General features: G+C 41.9%; 1 pseudogene; it reads left to right on the forward strand.

Annotated features, from left to right (window-relative positions):
• The first annotated feature begins 14,420 nt into the window (after positions 1–14,420).
• LOC123440080 lies at positions 14,421–14,893 on the forward strand (annotated as a pseudogene).
• The last annotated feature ends 1,805 nt before the right edge of the window (positions 14,894–16,698 follow it).

The raw sequence follows: 16,698 nt of genomic DNA on the forward strand, positions 1-16,698 counted from the left end.
TTTAACTATTTTCCGCTTGGTGGTGCTTTGCTTTATAACTAGTTCAGTAGCTTTAGTAGCAACAACATAGTTAGCTCGACAACCTCGATGGCACCACAATGATAGAGATCATAATGATGGAGATCAGGGTGTAGTGCGGATGACGATGGAGATCATCCTTGTACTTTGAAGATGGAGATTCATACGTCTCCAACGTATCTATAATTTTTTATGGTTTCATGCTATTATCGTATCAAATTTTGGATCTTTTGTATGCCTTTTATATATTTTTTGGGACTAACTTATTAACACAGCGCCAAGTGCCAGTTCCTGTTTTTTCCATGATTTTGACCCCCTTTCAGAGGAGGATTTTGAACAGAGTCCAAACGGAATGAAACTGCCAAAAAGATTTTTTATGGAACAAAAAAAGATCGGAGAGCCGGAGAATCAGGGCAGGGGACCACCAAGGAGCCCACAAGCCCACACGACGCGGCCAGGGGGGCCCGCAGCCAATAGGCTTGTGGGCTCCCTGAGGCCCCTTTGTTGTAGGTTTTGCGCCTATATATTCCCTAAAAATCCCAAAAAACTCAGAGATCATCGAAAGTACTTTTCCGCCGCCGCAAGCTTCTGTCTCCCCAAGATCCCATCTAGGGCACGTTCTGGTGCCCTGCCGGAGGGGGGATTCGGACACGGAGGGCTTATTCATCAACACCATGACCTCTCCGATGATGCGTGAGTAGTTCACCATAGACCTACGGGTCCATAGCTAGTAACTAGATGGCTTCTTCTCTCTCTTGGATCTTCAATACAAAGTTCTCCATGATATTCATGAAGATCTATCCAATGTAATCTTCTTTTGCGGTGTGTTTGTCGAGATCCGATGAACTGTGGATTTATGATCAGATTATCTATGAAAATTATTTGAGTTTCTTAAGATCTCTCTTATGCATGATTTCATATCCTTGTAATTCTCTTCGAGTTGTGGGTTTTGTTTGGCCAACTAGATCTATGATTCTTGCAATGGGAGAAGTGCTTGGTTTTGGGTCATACCGTGCGGTGACCTGATGTCAGCCGTGCTTCCCTTGCAACGACGCCAGAAATTGTCGTGTTGACGGCACCAGGAATCCTTCAGCTACGGCTACGCCTTAAGGGACTTCCTAGGAAAGTATGCAAAGGATTTCCCCCGTGGCCTTGGAGCCTTGCGTTGGTGTTCCCTCGAAGCGGAAAGGGTGAGATAGCACAACGGTGGTAAGTATTTCCCTCAGTTTGAGAACCCAGGTATCAATCCAGTGGACGAGTATCACAAGATCCTGCACAAACACAAAAGCTTGCTCCCAACGCTATGAAGGGGTTGTCAATCCCTTATAGATTGTTTGCCAAGTGAGAATTGAAAGCAACAAAGTAACAAAGCAAAGTAAAAGCGAAGGTGTAAATGATGGATGTGAATAGACCCGGGGGCCGTAGTGTTTACTAGTGGCTTCTCTCATGAAAGCAAGTAGACGATTGGTGAATAAATTACTGTCGAGCAATTGATAGAACTCCGCAAAGTCGTGACGATATCTATGCAATGATTATTTCTATAGGCATCACGTCCAAAACAAGTAGACCGATACTGTCTGCATCTACTACTATTACTCCACACGTCGACCGCTATCCAGCATGCATCTAGTGTGTTAAGTCCATAAGAACAGAGTAACGCCTTAAGCAAAATGACATGATGTAGAGGGATAATCTCAAACCAATGATAAAACCCCATCTTTTTACCCTTGATGGCAACTACTTGATGTGTCCCTTGCTGCCCCTACTGTCACTGGGAAAGGTCACCACATGGCAGAACCCAAAACCAAGCACTTCTCCCATTGCAAGAATCATAGATCTAGTTGGCCAAACAAAACCCAAGACTCGGAGAGACTTACAAGGATATCAAATCATGCATATAAGAAATCAGCAAAGACTCAAATATATATCATAGATAATCTGATCACAAATCCACAATTCATCGGATCTCGACAAACACACCGTCAAAGAAGATTACATCGGATAGATCTCCATGAAGATCATGGAGAACTTTGTATTGAAGATCCAAGAGAGAGAAGAAGCCATCTAGCTACTAACTACGGACCCGTAGGTCTGAAGTGACCTACTCACGAGTCAATGGAGGGGCGATGATGATGATGAAGAAGCCCTCCAACTCCAAAGTCACCTCCGGCAGGGTGCCGGGAAGGGTCTCCAGATGAGATCTCGCAGAAACGGAAGCTTGCGGTGGTGGAAAAGTATTTTTGAGGCTCCCGTGATTTTTTGCGGAATATTTGGGAATTTATAGGCCAAATACCTAGGTCAGGGGGCGGCCAAGGAGGCCACAAGCCTGCCCACCTCCGCCTGCCCCCTGGTGGCGGAGTGGGGGCTTGTGGGCTCCCTGGAACCCACCTGGCTTGGCCCAAAAGCCCCCTGGTCTTCTTCCGTTTGGGAAAAAATCATTTCGGGGTTTTTCTTCCGTTTGGACTCCGTTCCAAAATCAGATCTGAAAAGAGTAAAAAACACGGAAAAACAGGAACTGGCACTTGGCACTGAATTAATAAGTTAGTCCCAAAAAAGATATAAAAGGTACATAAAACAACCAAAGAAGACAAGATAATAGCGTGAAACCATCAAAAATTATAGATACGTTTGAGACGTATCATGACCTCACCCAGTGACAGAAGGGGTAGTGAGGCACGCATCGTGTTGTTGCCATCAAGGGTAAAAGATGGGGTTTTCATCATTGCTTTGAGATTATCCCTCTACATCATGTCATCTTGCTTAAGGCGTTACTCTATTCGTCATGAACTCAATACACTAGATGCATGCTGGATAGCGGTCGATGTGTGGAGTAATAGTAGTAGATGCAGAAAGCATCGGTCTACTTGTCTCTGACGTGACGCCTATATGTATGATCATTGCCTTAGATATCCTCATGACTTTGCACGGTTCTATCAATTGCTCGACAGTAATTTGTTCACCCACCGTAATACTTGCTATTTTGAGAAAAGCCTCTAGTGAACACTATGGCCCCCAGGGTCTACTCCAAACTATATTTTCAGCCTTACACTTTTTACTTCATTGCACTTTCGTCCTCAGATCTCACTTTGCAAACAATCTTGAAGGGATTCACAACCCCTTTATAGAGTTGGGTGCAAGCTCTTTTGTGTTTGTGCAGGTACTCTGGACTTGACGAGATTCTCCTACTGGATTGATACCTTGGTTCTCAAACTGAGGGAAATACTTACTCCTCCTGTGCTGCATCACCCTTTCCTCTTCAAGGAAAAAACCAATGCAGGCTCAAGAGATGACAGAAGGATCTCTGGCACCATTGACACGGAAGTACTTTTGTTGACGTAGCAGAAGGATTTCTGGCGCCGTTGCCGGGTGATACGTCTCAAACGTATCTATAATTTTTGATGGTTTCACGCTGTTATCTTGTCTTCTTTGGATGTTTTTTGTACCTTTTATATCTTTTTTGGGACCAACTCATTAATTAGGTGCCAAGTGCCAGTTCCTGTTTTTTCTGTGATTTTGACTCTTTTTAGATTTGATTTTGGAACGGAGTCCAAACAGAATAAAAACCCCCAAATGATTTTTTCCCGAACAAAAGAAGATCACGGGGCCTCTGAGCCAAGCCAGGTGGGCTCCAGGGAGCCCACAAGCTCCCACTCCGCCACCAGCGGGGGAGGCAGCGGTGGCAGGGCTTGTGGCCACCCTGGCCGCCCCCTGACCTAGATCCTTGGCCTATATATTCCCAAAAATTCAGCAAATATCAGGGGAGCCTCGAAAATACTCTTTCGCCGTCACAAGCTTCCGTTTCCACGAGATCTCATCTGGAAACCCTTCCCGACACTCCGCCGGAGGGAACTTTGGAGTTGGAGGGCTTGTTCATCATCATCATCGCCCCTCCAATGACTCGTGAGTAGTTCACTTCAGACCTACGTGTCCGTAGTTAGTAGCTAGATGGCTTCTTCTCTCTCTTGGATCTTCAATACAAAGTTCTCCATGATCTTCATGGAGATCTATCCGATGTAATCTTCTTTGGCGGTGTGTTTGTCGAGATCTGATGAATTGTGGATTTGTGATCAGATTATCTATGATATATATTTAAGTCTTTGCTGATTTCTTATTATCCATGATTTGATATCCTTGTAAGTCTCTCCGAGTCTTGGGTTTTGTTTGGCCAACTAGATCTATGATTCTTGCAATGGGAGAAGAGCTTGGTTTTGGGTTCTACCATGTGGTGACCTTTCCCAGTGACAGTAGGGGAAGCAAGGCACACATTAAGTAGTTGCCATCAAGGGTAAAAAGATGCGGTTATCATCATTGATTTGAGATTATCCCTCTACATCATGTCATCTTGCTTAAGGCGTTACTGTGTTCTTTTGGACTTAATACACTAGATGCATGCTGGATAGCGGTCAACGTGTGGAGTAATAGTAGTAGATGCAGAAAGTATCGGCCTACTTGTTTTGGGCGTGATGCCTATAGATATAATCATTGCCTTAGATATCGTCACGACTTTGCGCGGTTCTATCAATTGCTTGACAGTAAATTGTTCACCCACCGTCTACTTGCTTTCATGAGAGAAGCCACTAGTAAACACTACGGCCCCCGGGTCTATTCACATCCATCATTTACACCTCCGCTTTTACTTTGCTTTGTTACTTCGTTGCTTTCAGTTCTCACTTGGCAAACAATCTATAAGGGATTGACAACCCCTTCATAGCGTTGGGAGCAAGCTTTTGTGTTTGTGTAGTATCTTGAGATACTCCTCCAATGGATTGATACCTTGGTTCTGAAACTGAGGGAAATACTTACCACCGCTACGCTACATCACCCTTTCCGCTTCGAGGGAACACCAACGCAAGGCTCCAAGGCCACAGGGGAAATCCGCTTCGAAGGATTCCTGGTGCCGTTGCTGAGGACACGTCAAGATAATTTCCCGACAACGTGTCTATATCTGGCGCCATTGGAAGGTCTTTTGTTGCAGTAGCAGAAGTATTTCTGGCACCGTTGCCGGGGAGGAGAAATCAAGATCTATCCATGTAGGTCTCACAAACTCTTCTCTTGCATTTACTTTTGTTGCCAGTTGCCTCTCGTTTTCCTCTCCCCCACTTCAAATTTGCCGTTTTCATTTGCCTTTCTCCTTCGCCGTTTTCTTTTGCCTTTGCCATTTCCCTTCGCCGGTTTTCTTGCTTGTTTGTTTGTTGAAGTCATCATGGCTGAAAACACCAAACTTTGCGACTTCTCGAGCACTGATAATAATGATTTTATTAGTACTCTGATTGCTCCCGCCACTAGTGCGGAATCGTATGAAATCAACACAGCTTTGCCGAATCTTGTTATGAAAGAGCAATTCTCTGGCCATCCTAGTGAAGATGTCGCATCCCATCTCAATACCTTCATTGAGATTTGTGATATGCAAAAGAAAAGAGATGTGGATAATGACGTGATTAAGTTGAAACTTTTTCCTTCCTTGTTGCGAGATCGCGCAAAAATTTGGTTTTCTTCTTTGCCTAAAAATAGTATCGATTCTTGGGATAAGTGCAAAGATGCTTACATATCCAAGTATTTTCCACCGGCTAAGATCATCTCCTTACGTAACGATATCATGAATTTCAAGCAACTTGATCATGAACACGTTGCACAATCTTGGGAGAGGATGAAGCTTATGATTAGAAATTGTCCCGCTCATGGCTTGAGTTTGTGGATGATTATACAAATCTTTTACGCTGGTTTGAATTTCGCTTCTCGCAATATCTTGGACTCCGCCTCAGGTGCAACGTTCATGGAAATCACGTTAGGAGACACTACAAAACTCCTAGACAATATCATGACCAACTACTCTCAGTGGCACACTGAAAGGTCGCCTGCTAGCAAAAAGGTGCACGCTATAGAAGAGATTAACTCGCTTAGTGCTAAGATGGACGAGTTGATGAATTTTGTTGCTAGTAGAAACGCTACCGTAGATCCTAATGAAATGCCACTCTCTTCTTTGATTGAGAGTAGCAACGCTAGTTTGGACGTGAATTTTGTTGGTAGGAACAATTTTGGCAACAATAATGCTTTTAGAGGAAACTATGTTCCTAGGCCTTTTCCTAGTAACTCCTCTAACAATTATGGCAATTCCTACGGCAACACTTATGGAAATCACAACAAATTACCCTCTGATTTAGAGAGTAATATCAAAGAGTTCATCAACTCCCAAATGATTTTCAATGCGTCCATAGAGGAAAAACTACTCAAAATTGGCGATTTGGCTAAGAGCGTTGACAGGATGTCTTGTGATATTGATGCTTTGAAAGTTAGATGTGCTCCTCCCAAGGTCAACTTGGATGAAACTTTGAAAGCTATGCATGTCTCCATGAATGAGAGCAAAGGAAGAACCGCCCAAATTCGCGCTAGGCATGAATGGTTTAAAAGGGTGCGTTCTAGTGATGCAAATCACGAAGATCTTAAAGTGCTTGGTGTGTCTCCTCTTGCATCTTTGTTTTCGCGTGTCAAACCTACTTATGGAGGGGCTGGATATGAATCCACTTTGGTTGAAAAACACCCCAATGATTCGGAGTCCACCTATCTTGATGATAAAGGTGTAGAGAGTGGAGTAGAAGAAGTCAAAATTTTGGGTAGTAATGAAACTCCCACTTTCAAGGAATTCAATTATGATAATTGCTCCTTGTTTGAATGCATTTCTTCGATGCAATCCATTGTAAACTCTCCACATGCTTATAGCGAAAGCAAAGCCTTTACCGCGCATATCGTAGATGCTATGATGAAATCTCTTGAAGAGAAGCTCGGACTAGAAGTATCTATACCTAGAAAACTTCATGATGAGTGGGAACCTACTATCAAAATCAAGATAAAAAACTATGATTGCAATGCTTTGTGTGATTTGGGTGCTAGTGTTTCCGCGATTAAAAAGTCTTTATGTGATAATCTTGGTTTTCATGAGATTGAAGAGTATTCTCTTAATTTGCATCTTGCAGATTCTACTGTCAAGAAACCCATGGGCAGGATCGATGATGTTCTTATTGTTGCAAATAAGAACTATGTACCTGTGGATTTCATTGTACTTGACATAGATTGCAATCCTTCATGTCCCATTATTCTTGGTAGACCTTTCCTAAGGACTATTGGTCTATCATCGATATGAAGGAAGGGAATATTAGATTTGAATTTACTTTAAAGAAGGGCATGGAGCACTTTCCTAGAAAGAAAATAAGATTGCCTTATGAATCTATGATGAGGGCTACCTATGGTTTGAGCACCAAAGATGACTATACGTGATTCCATCACATTTTGCCTAGCTAAGGGCGTTAAACAAAAGCGCTTGTTGGGAGGCAACCCAACAAATCTAACCTTTTTCTTTCTGTTTTGTGTTTTCCACACTTTCATAATTCTGTTATGATTGTGTTTTTTGTGTTTCTTTTTTCGGTTGTGCCAAGCAAAACCGTGATGCTTAGTCTCGGGGATGATCGTTTGGTCATGCTGGAAAAGACAGAAACTTTCTGCTCACGAAAAGAATTTTCGTTTTTGTTCTGTAAGAGATTTTGAGTTGATTCTTTTTGCTTTTGATTGCTACACAAACTTTTCAGAATGTTGTAATTGTTCAGAATGTTTGGAGTACCAGAGTTATACGAAATATATAGATTGCTACAGTCTGGTCTCCTGTTAACAGATTCTGTTTTTGTTGTGTTGCTTGCTTATTTTGATGAAACTATGGATAGTATCGGGGGGTATTAGCCATGGAAGATTGAAAGTACAGTAACCCAACATCAGCACAAGTAGAATTTAAGTTTGCTACAGTACCTAAGTAAGTGGTGGTTTGCTTTCTCATACTAATGTTATCACGAGTTTTTGTTTAAGTTTCGTGTTGTGAAGTTTTCAAGTTTTGGGTGAAGTTCTTATGGACAAAAAGATAAAGAGTGGCAAGAGCTCAAGCTTGGGGATTCCCAAGGCACTCCAAGAGATTCAAGGATGTCGTAAAAGCCTAAGCTTGGGGATGCACCGTGAAGGCATCCCCTCTTTCGTCTTCAATCCATCGGTAACATTACATGGGGCTATATTTTTATTCACCACATGTTACGTGTTTTTGCTTGGAGCGTCTTGTATCGTAGGAGTCTTTTATTTTTGTTGTGTCACAATCATCCTTGATGCACACCTAGAGAGAGAGACATGCACTCACCATGACTTTGTCAAGCTTCACTTATATCTTTTGGTAGACAATTCAGCTCACATGTGCTTCACTTATATCTTTTCAGCTAGATACTTTTGCTCTATGTGCTTCACTTATATATTTTAGAGCACAGTGGTGCGTGGCTTGGTAGTTGATCTATGCTTTGAAAGTAGTCTCAAAAGGGGTAGTTATCCAAAGGGATACGAAAACTTCCACCTACATGTGCATTGAATAGTTAGAGAAGTTTGATTCATCTCAATTAGTTTTGACTTGTGGTTATGGTCATATTGAAGTCATGCTAGTAAGGTGTTGTGGATCTAGAAATACTTGTGTTGAAGTTAGTGATTCCCTTAGCATGCACGTATGGTGAACCGCTATGTGATGAAATCTGAGCATGATTAGTATATTCATTGTCATCCTTTGCGTGGCGGTCGGGATCGCGCGATGGTTTATACCTACCAACCCTTCCCCTAGGAGTATGCGTTGAATGCTTTGTTTCGATTACTAATAAAACTTTTGCAACAATTATATGAGTTCTTCATGACTAATGTTGAGTCCATGGTTTAGATGCACTTTCACCTTCCATCATCACTATCTTCCTAGTGTCGTGCAACTTTCGCCGGTGCACAAAACCCACCATTAGCCTCCCTCAAAACAGCCACCATACCTACCTACTATGACTTTTTCAAAGTCATCCTGAGATATATTGCCATGCAACTACCACCATGACATGTGCCACCACGTCTACATTGCCAATGCATGATCGTAAGATAGCTAGCATGATGTTTCCATTGATGTCTATGCCATGCTAGATCATTGCCACGGTACACTACCGAAGGCATTCCATATAGAGTCATAGTTGCTCTAAGTTTTGAGTTGAAAGTGTGATGATCATCATTAATGGAGCATTGTCCCATGTGAGGAAATAAAAGAGGCCAAAGAAGCCCACCAAAATAAAAAAAGAGGCCAAAGAGGCCACCAAATAAAATAAAATAAATGAGAGAAAAAGAGAGAAGGGACAATGCTACCACTTTTTCCACACTTGTGCATATTAAGCACCATGATCTTCATGATTGAGAGTCTCTCGTTTTGTCACCACCATATAGCTAGTGGGAAATTTTCATTATATAACTTCACTTGTATATTCCAATGATAAGGGTTCCTCAAAATTGCCTTAGGTCTTCGTGAGCAAGCAAGTTGGATGCACACCCACTAGTTTTCTTTAAGATCTTTCACATACTCGTAGCTCTAGTGCATAATTTGTATGGCAATCCCTACTCATTCACATTGATATCTATTGATGAGCATCTCCAGAGCTCATTGATATGCCTAGTTAATGTGACTATCTTCTCCTTTTTTGTCTTGCAACCTCCACCACACTCCACACCATCTATAGTGCTATAACCATGGCTCACGCTCATGTATTGCATGAGTTGAAAAGGTTTGAGAAAGTAAAGGTGTGAAACAATTACTTGGCCAATACTGGGGTTGTGCATGATTTAAATTCGTTGTGCAATGATGATAGAACATAGCCAGACTATATGTTTTTGTAGGGATAACTTTCTTTTGGCCTTGTTATTTTGAAAGTTCATGATTACCTTGCTAGTTTGCTTGAATTATTATTGTTTCCACGTCAATAGCAAACTATTGTTTTGAATCTAATGGATCTGAACATTCATGTCACATAAGAGGAATTACAAAGGACACCTATGCTAGGTAGCATTAAAGCATCAAAAATTCATTCTTTATCACTTCCCTACTCGAGGACGAGCAGGAATTAAGCTTGGGGATGCTTGATACGTCTCAAACGTATCTATAATTTTTGATGGTTTCACGTTATTATCTTGTCTTCTTTAGATGTTTTTTGTACCTTTTATATCTTTTTTGGGACTAACTTATTAACTCAGTGCCAAGTGCGAGTTCCTGTTTTTTCTGTGTTATTGAATCTTTTCAGATCTGATTTTGGAACGGAGTCCAAACGGAATAAAAGCCCCGAAATGATTTTTTCCCGAACGGAAGAAGATCAGGGGGCCTCCGGGCCAAGCCAGGTGGGCTCCAGGGAGCCCACAAGCTCCCACTCCGCCACCAGGCACTACAAGAAATATGCTCATACATGACGTTTTTTAAGATGTCGTTGATGAATTCGTCATAAATCTATGACGATTTCATCTGAGATCGTCGTAAAACGTTTGAGGGGACCAAATCTACATATAAATTATGACGATGTGAGTCAAAAACGTCGTAACAGCATAAGATGAGATCGTCATAACTTTTATGACGATTGTAAAATGTCGTAACACATTCTAACTATGTTGACATGTCACCTCTGGGTCCATTCTATCCCACCTCATCCTAGTTTGTGAAGCTACCTACTATTCTCTCATTCCAAAAATTCTCAAAAAATTCTCATAAATACTTTGAATCATATATTTCTCAAATATGTGAAAACCCTTCTCCATAGTACAAAAATAATTCAGCAATATTCATTTTCCTATTCTGTTCAAAATAGCACTTTGTGAAGGAAGTCCTATTTATATTTCTTTGATTACCCTCATATTTTTTGGGCACTCTTTCCTATCCAAATCATTGCCTCATGAAAAATTTCGTATCAATTTGCCTAGTAAATCTTTCTCAGCAAATTTCCAAAGTTTGTGTTCAGCTAACAGCTTTGTGAAGGAAGTACTAGATAGGAATATCCTGATGAGTTAAATTTTTTCCACATCATCTATGTGCCCAAAACATAGCTCTCCATAAAATTTTAGCCACATCTAACAATCCATGTGAGCTCATCATCCAATCTTTGTTTCTGGTAATATTTTCATTTTGTGAAGGAACTACATTTTATATTTCTTTATAGTTGATGACAATTTACCACGGGATGACACTGACCATATAACATCACTCCACCAAATTTTAGCTTATTTTAATTTAGCCAGTTTCCCTCAATATTTTTCCCAATATTCTGTTCAGTAGAGAGCATTGTGAAGGAAGTACAGTTTTTGTTTATCCAAATTTTATGAAATTTTTACAGTACCTTAATGTGCCCAAATTATCCTCCTCCTCGAAATTTCAGCGCCATCCAATCATCTATGTGAGCCCAGTTTCAATTACCATTTTTTGTCCAGATTGGCACATTGTGAAGGAAGTGTCATTTTGGCATGTCCAAATGGTATAATTTTTATACAGTGCCTTCGTATGCCCAAATTAACATCATACACCAAATTCCAGCTCAATTCATTCATTCATTTGATCCCAGCTTCAACATCCATATTTCTGCACAGTGTGTTACTTTGCAAAGCAAGTGCCACCTAGATTCATCCATTTGAGCTAAAAATTTGCCAAGAGAGTCCCCTTAGTAGATGATCATCCTCAGCCAAAATTTAGTCCCATTGTCTATGTGAATTACCCGCACCTCTAATCAAACACTTGGCTGCTAACTCATGTTTGAGCTTAGTTCAGTCTCCTCGTGAGATTCTTCTATTGTTTTCTTCTTGATAGAACCTACCAAGGGATTATCCAACCCACCAGACATGCATATTCCACCTAGAACACGTGGCAACACAACGGTCAGGCGGTGACCATGCGACTGGCATGCAAGTTCACGCGATCTGGAGTTGGGGCCCTCGACCACCATCCAAACCTCGACGTCAAGGCACCACACCATGTATTTTTGATTAAATAGATACTTATATACCTATAAATTATTTTTGGGAAAAATAAAGAGCAAACTATAATGCAACTGTAGTTCAAATTTCACCAGCTTCCAACTGAATCGATATAAATTTGTCTTTTTCACGAGAGGTGGATAAAAGCTTTTAACACCCAACCATTTTGTCAATTGTACATTAAATATGTACTAGTATATTATAAAAAATATTTGGTCCAATTTTGAAACAAATATATGGTAGGTCGTTCACAAAAAAACTCATTTTGATCAGTTGAAAAATGGAAAATGATTTTTTCATACAAGGAAAATGAAAACTTCCTTAATCAACATTGTTTGCCATTCCAATATGCACCCTTGTGCATAATATTATATCATTTAAACAAACTATGTCATGAATGTGGCCATAAGATTGATTATTTGGCTTGAAAGCCATGAATCTTCACACATGATAGCCCATTTCTAAGAACACTTATTTAAAATAACTTTTTCACATATAATGACACAATGCAATGGTTTTCCATTTTTTTGAATTTGTTTTCAAATTTTCATGGCCATTTCAAAACGCGGTCAAAACAGCGGGTATGACCGTTCCTACCTAGTGGTTGAATCTTGAAAATATTTTGGTGTTTCTATGATTAAATAGATACTTGTGTACCTAGAAATTATTTTTAGGAAAAATAAAGAGCAAACTATAATGTAGTTGCAGTTCAAATTTGACCGTTTTCAGTTGATTCAACGAAAATTTGTGTTTTTCACGACAGGTCGATAAAATCCTTTACACCCAACCATTTAGTCAATTGTACATTAAATATGTCCTAGTATGTTAGAAAAATGATTTGGTCCAATTTTGCTACAAATATATGGTAGGTCCTTCACAAAAAACTCATTTTGGACACTTGAAAAATGAAAAATGAATTTTTCATACAAGGAAAATGGAAACTTTGTTAAGCAACATTGTTTGTCATTCCAATACACACCCTTGTGCACAATATGAGGTCATTTGAACAAACTATGCCATGAATGTGGCCATAAGATTGATCATTTGACTTGAAAGCCATGAATCTTCACACATGATAACCCATTTCTAAGAACACTTTTTCAAAATAATTGTCATATTACAAGTTTATTATTTTATGTGGTAACTTTATCACATATGATGACACAATGCAAAGATTTTCCATTTTTTTGATTTAAAAAAAAAATTCATTCCCATTTCAAAATGCGGTCCAATCGACAGGTATGACCGTTTGTAGCTAGGGCTAGATTTTTGCAAATATTTTGGAGTATCTATAAATAAATAGATAATTTTGTACCTAGAAATGTTTTTTGAAAAAAATAAATAGCAAACTATGAGGCAGCTGTAGTTCAAATTTGACCTGTTTCCAGCAAACTACGAGACCTCTCGCCCGCTTTTTCTATCGCCTTATGCACTGCATGGTATGTTCGTCGTCGTCAACGGCACGACCTCCTACTCTTCTACGAGCAGCTCCTTCCCAGCCGCTGGCAAGGATCTCCTTCCCCAGCGATGGATTTTGTTGGAGCTACGGCCGACACCGCTGGATCTGGAATCGTCGCGTCAGTTGGGTCGACGCTGGCACTGCCGGTATATGCTACAACCACGGTTCGCTACAACCAGTTCTCGGCGAGGTGTGACAACCAATTCTCAGTGGGGGTGCTACAACTAGTTATGTGCAACTGCAAAGCTGCTAGCGTCCTCTGAGGAATATACAACCGACCATAAAAAAGCTTCAGCCGGAGATTAAAAAAGCTTCAAGCGGGCACTATATAAGAAAAAATGTTGCTACCAGTGTAAAAAAAGCTTCAACCATAGATTCAAGAAGATTCAACCGGAGATTAAAAAAGCTTCAAGCGGGCACTATGTAAGAAAAAATGTTGCAACCAGTGTAAAAGAAGCTTCAACCATAGATTCAAGAAGCTTCAACCGGAGATTAAAAAAGCTTCAAGCATAACAGAAGAAGTCGCAACCGTTGTAAAAAAAAAGCTTCGATCATAGATTCAAATAGCTTCAAGCATGATGGAAAAAGTTGCAACCGTTGTAAAAAAAGCTTCGACCATAGATTTAAAAAGCTTCAACAAAAGACCCACGACGAAAAGCTTTGAGGAGGCTCCTGTTTCCATAAAAACTGCATCAGCCTAGATGAATTGATGTGAGCCGTTGCGGCGGCTATGGAGGTTCCTGTTTCCATACAAGTTGGTGATCATCAAAAATATCAGAAGTGCATATGAGAAGTGAAAATTTTAATAGTGTCATTTTGAAAAATATTTTTCAAAGTTTCTTTACAAAATTTCTTGTTTTTATAGCACTAAAAACCATTTTTAATTACACATATCTTGAACCAATAAGGATGGAGAAAACAGCCTCCCACGGATCACCGAATTGGAAACGATCTGAACCATCCATCACGTATCCATCCAACGGTGGAGCCACTCCTCAGAAACCCTAACCACCCACCACTCTGCACTTCTCCAGATCCAATCTCGTCTCCTTCTCTAGATCCGATCTTGTCTCCCTCGACTACCTATTTCCCCACCAACCGGAGCGCATGCATGTCGATGGAGGTCTCGGCCAGGCTCCGACAGCCGCCCGCGGCCTTGACGGCGCCGCCCCGCCGCGGCGGAGGGTCCCTGCGACTGCCACGGTTGCCCCCTTCAGCTTGGCCCGCCACTGCGCGCCTGGGCATCGACGACGCGCTGGCGGAGCACGCGGGCGAGTTCGGGCGGTGGCAGCTGCAGCACTTCGTGCTGGTGTCGGCAGCGTGGGCGCTGGGGGCGCTCCACACCATGGTCATGATCTTCGCGGACAGGGAGCCGGCCATGCGCTGCCACGCGGGGGAACGGCGGTGCAGCGACCGGTGCGCCGGCGCGGCGGCCGGGTGGGAGTGGGCGCAGGGCGGACAGTGAGTGTCCTCCGCCGGCGGCAGCCCTCCCTCCCCACCGCCACGGCCTGCCTTGCCCCGTCTTGAATCGCCTTTCACCAAACTCCGCTCCTCCGTCGCGCTCCCTCGCCGCTGTTCTCGACCACTAGACCACGTAGGCTGTGTGGCCTCCCTGCCTCCCCGGCCACGTCGCATCTCGGCTGAATCACAGTAGGTGAGTGAAGAAAATCGCTTTTTTCTTTGATTGGTATTAGTATTTTGCTGTGATGCGCTGCTGCTGGACTTGTGAATGGTCTGTAGGACTGATGATGTGCCAGGGGTGTTCATTGGGGCTTTGGGGGCTGGGTATTTGGGATTTGGGGTTTCGGGGATCAGATCTCCGCGCGATCTGGTCCGGCACTGGTGGTTCTTGGCGAATGCCGCAAGTTTTCAGCTAAGATCTCGCGAGTTCACATCTGATCAGTGCGAATGCTGCAATTTTTTTTCTGTTTGAGATCTGATCCTACTTCCTCAAATCTCTAGCATCAGTGCAAATGTGTCGGCATTGCGTCTTCCTTTGTGGACCGCACGGGTACTTGATTTGATTTATTGGGAACGGGGGTTTAGTTTGTTCTTGCTTGCAGTTGAGTTGTGCGTCCAAGCTTGGTTATGTCATGCCTAAGGAAAACACTCCGCATTACGATTTGGTACAACGATATGTGTAAGATCAAGCCTGCGTGCCTGAGGAAAACACTCCGCATCCCAAGCAACGTATACATGCATGCGTGCCGAATAGCTGTGCAATCTTTTTCCTTGGAAAACTAAGGTGTAGCTGCGCATCTGGACGCACACAATGTCACTGGTTGAGTAGGATAATTGTAGTTTACTTCAGCCTTTTTTTGACCACTGCTGCATCTTTTTGTACTAAACTGCGTCTAGACTTGTATTATGGCTAAGCCTTATTTTGTATTCTAGTGCGTTTTTTTTACCTCTAAATGGTACATGCTCGATCTCATGCATGCATGTCGCCGGTTTGACAGCACTGCCGATCAGCCAGTATGAAGCAAAACACGAATCACATACGTAGCAAATTGCACTAATTTATTTATCTCACGTTGCCTAATGGAAAGCAGACTGTGAGTCTCGGTGATGTGATCTCAAGCACACTGCAGAATAATTAAGTAACGCCTCCGTTTTCAAATATAAGCCCTTTTTGACAGTTTAATTTAAACTGCCAACACAATACGTATGTTTACGAACAGAGTTAGTACTGTACTTGTACGACAAACTCCTTTTAGATTAGTCTCACTCTCGCATGTTGGTGTCGCATTCTTCTACCAGGGAGTATTTTTCTGCGAGGTGTCATGTCTGGGCGTGTATGGGTTGCTGCTTCTGGAGTAGATAGCTGGAATTCGATGATTTGGTGCGTCGTGCTGAGCTTCTTCTCTGATTTGCACTGATTTCTTGGTGGAAAGGGAGGCAGTCCTTGTTTGTTTGATCCATAGGTTTAGCAGTTGGCTACACTCCACAAAAGCATCTAATTTGTTATGTGTTGTTTTTGTTATGTCTGGCTAATCTGGGGACCCATCTTTGTTGTCTTCTACGGTAGCAAATAATGCCTAACTTCTGGTCTTCACCCTAGCTAGACCGTGTCTACATAATTCCATATTGTAAAACACTGGGAGAGCAACAACAACAACATCCTTTTTCTAGATAGTTCCACGCAGTTCTGTTGGTTAAATATTCATAGTCATAGTGAGTGTCCTCCATTACAGCATCAGTCTCTAACAATCTACTTACCGGAGCCAGGACATTGGATTAATAGCTCTCAGTCTCTTGCTTCCATATGGGGGTTGATTTCCCTCTTACCTCATTCGTCTCGGTTCTGTTGTGTAATGCGTCCTGGTTAGATAAGTGTGTTTGTTTCCCTCTTACTTCAGAATACAATATTAATATCTTGTCCTGACTAATTAACT

Source organism: Hordeum vulgare, chromosome 3H, assembly GCF_904849725.1.
Source record: "Hordeum vulgare subsp. vulgare chromosome 3H, MorexV3_pseudomolecules_assembly, whole genome shotgun sequence".
NCBI classification, from domain to species: Eukaryota; Viridiplantae; Streptophyta; class Magnoliopsida; order Poales; family Poaceae; genus Hordeum; species Hordeum vulgare.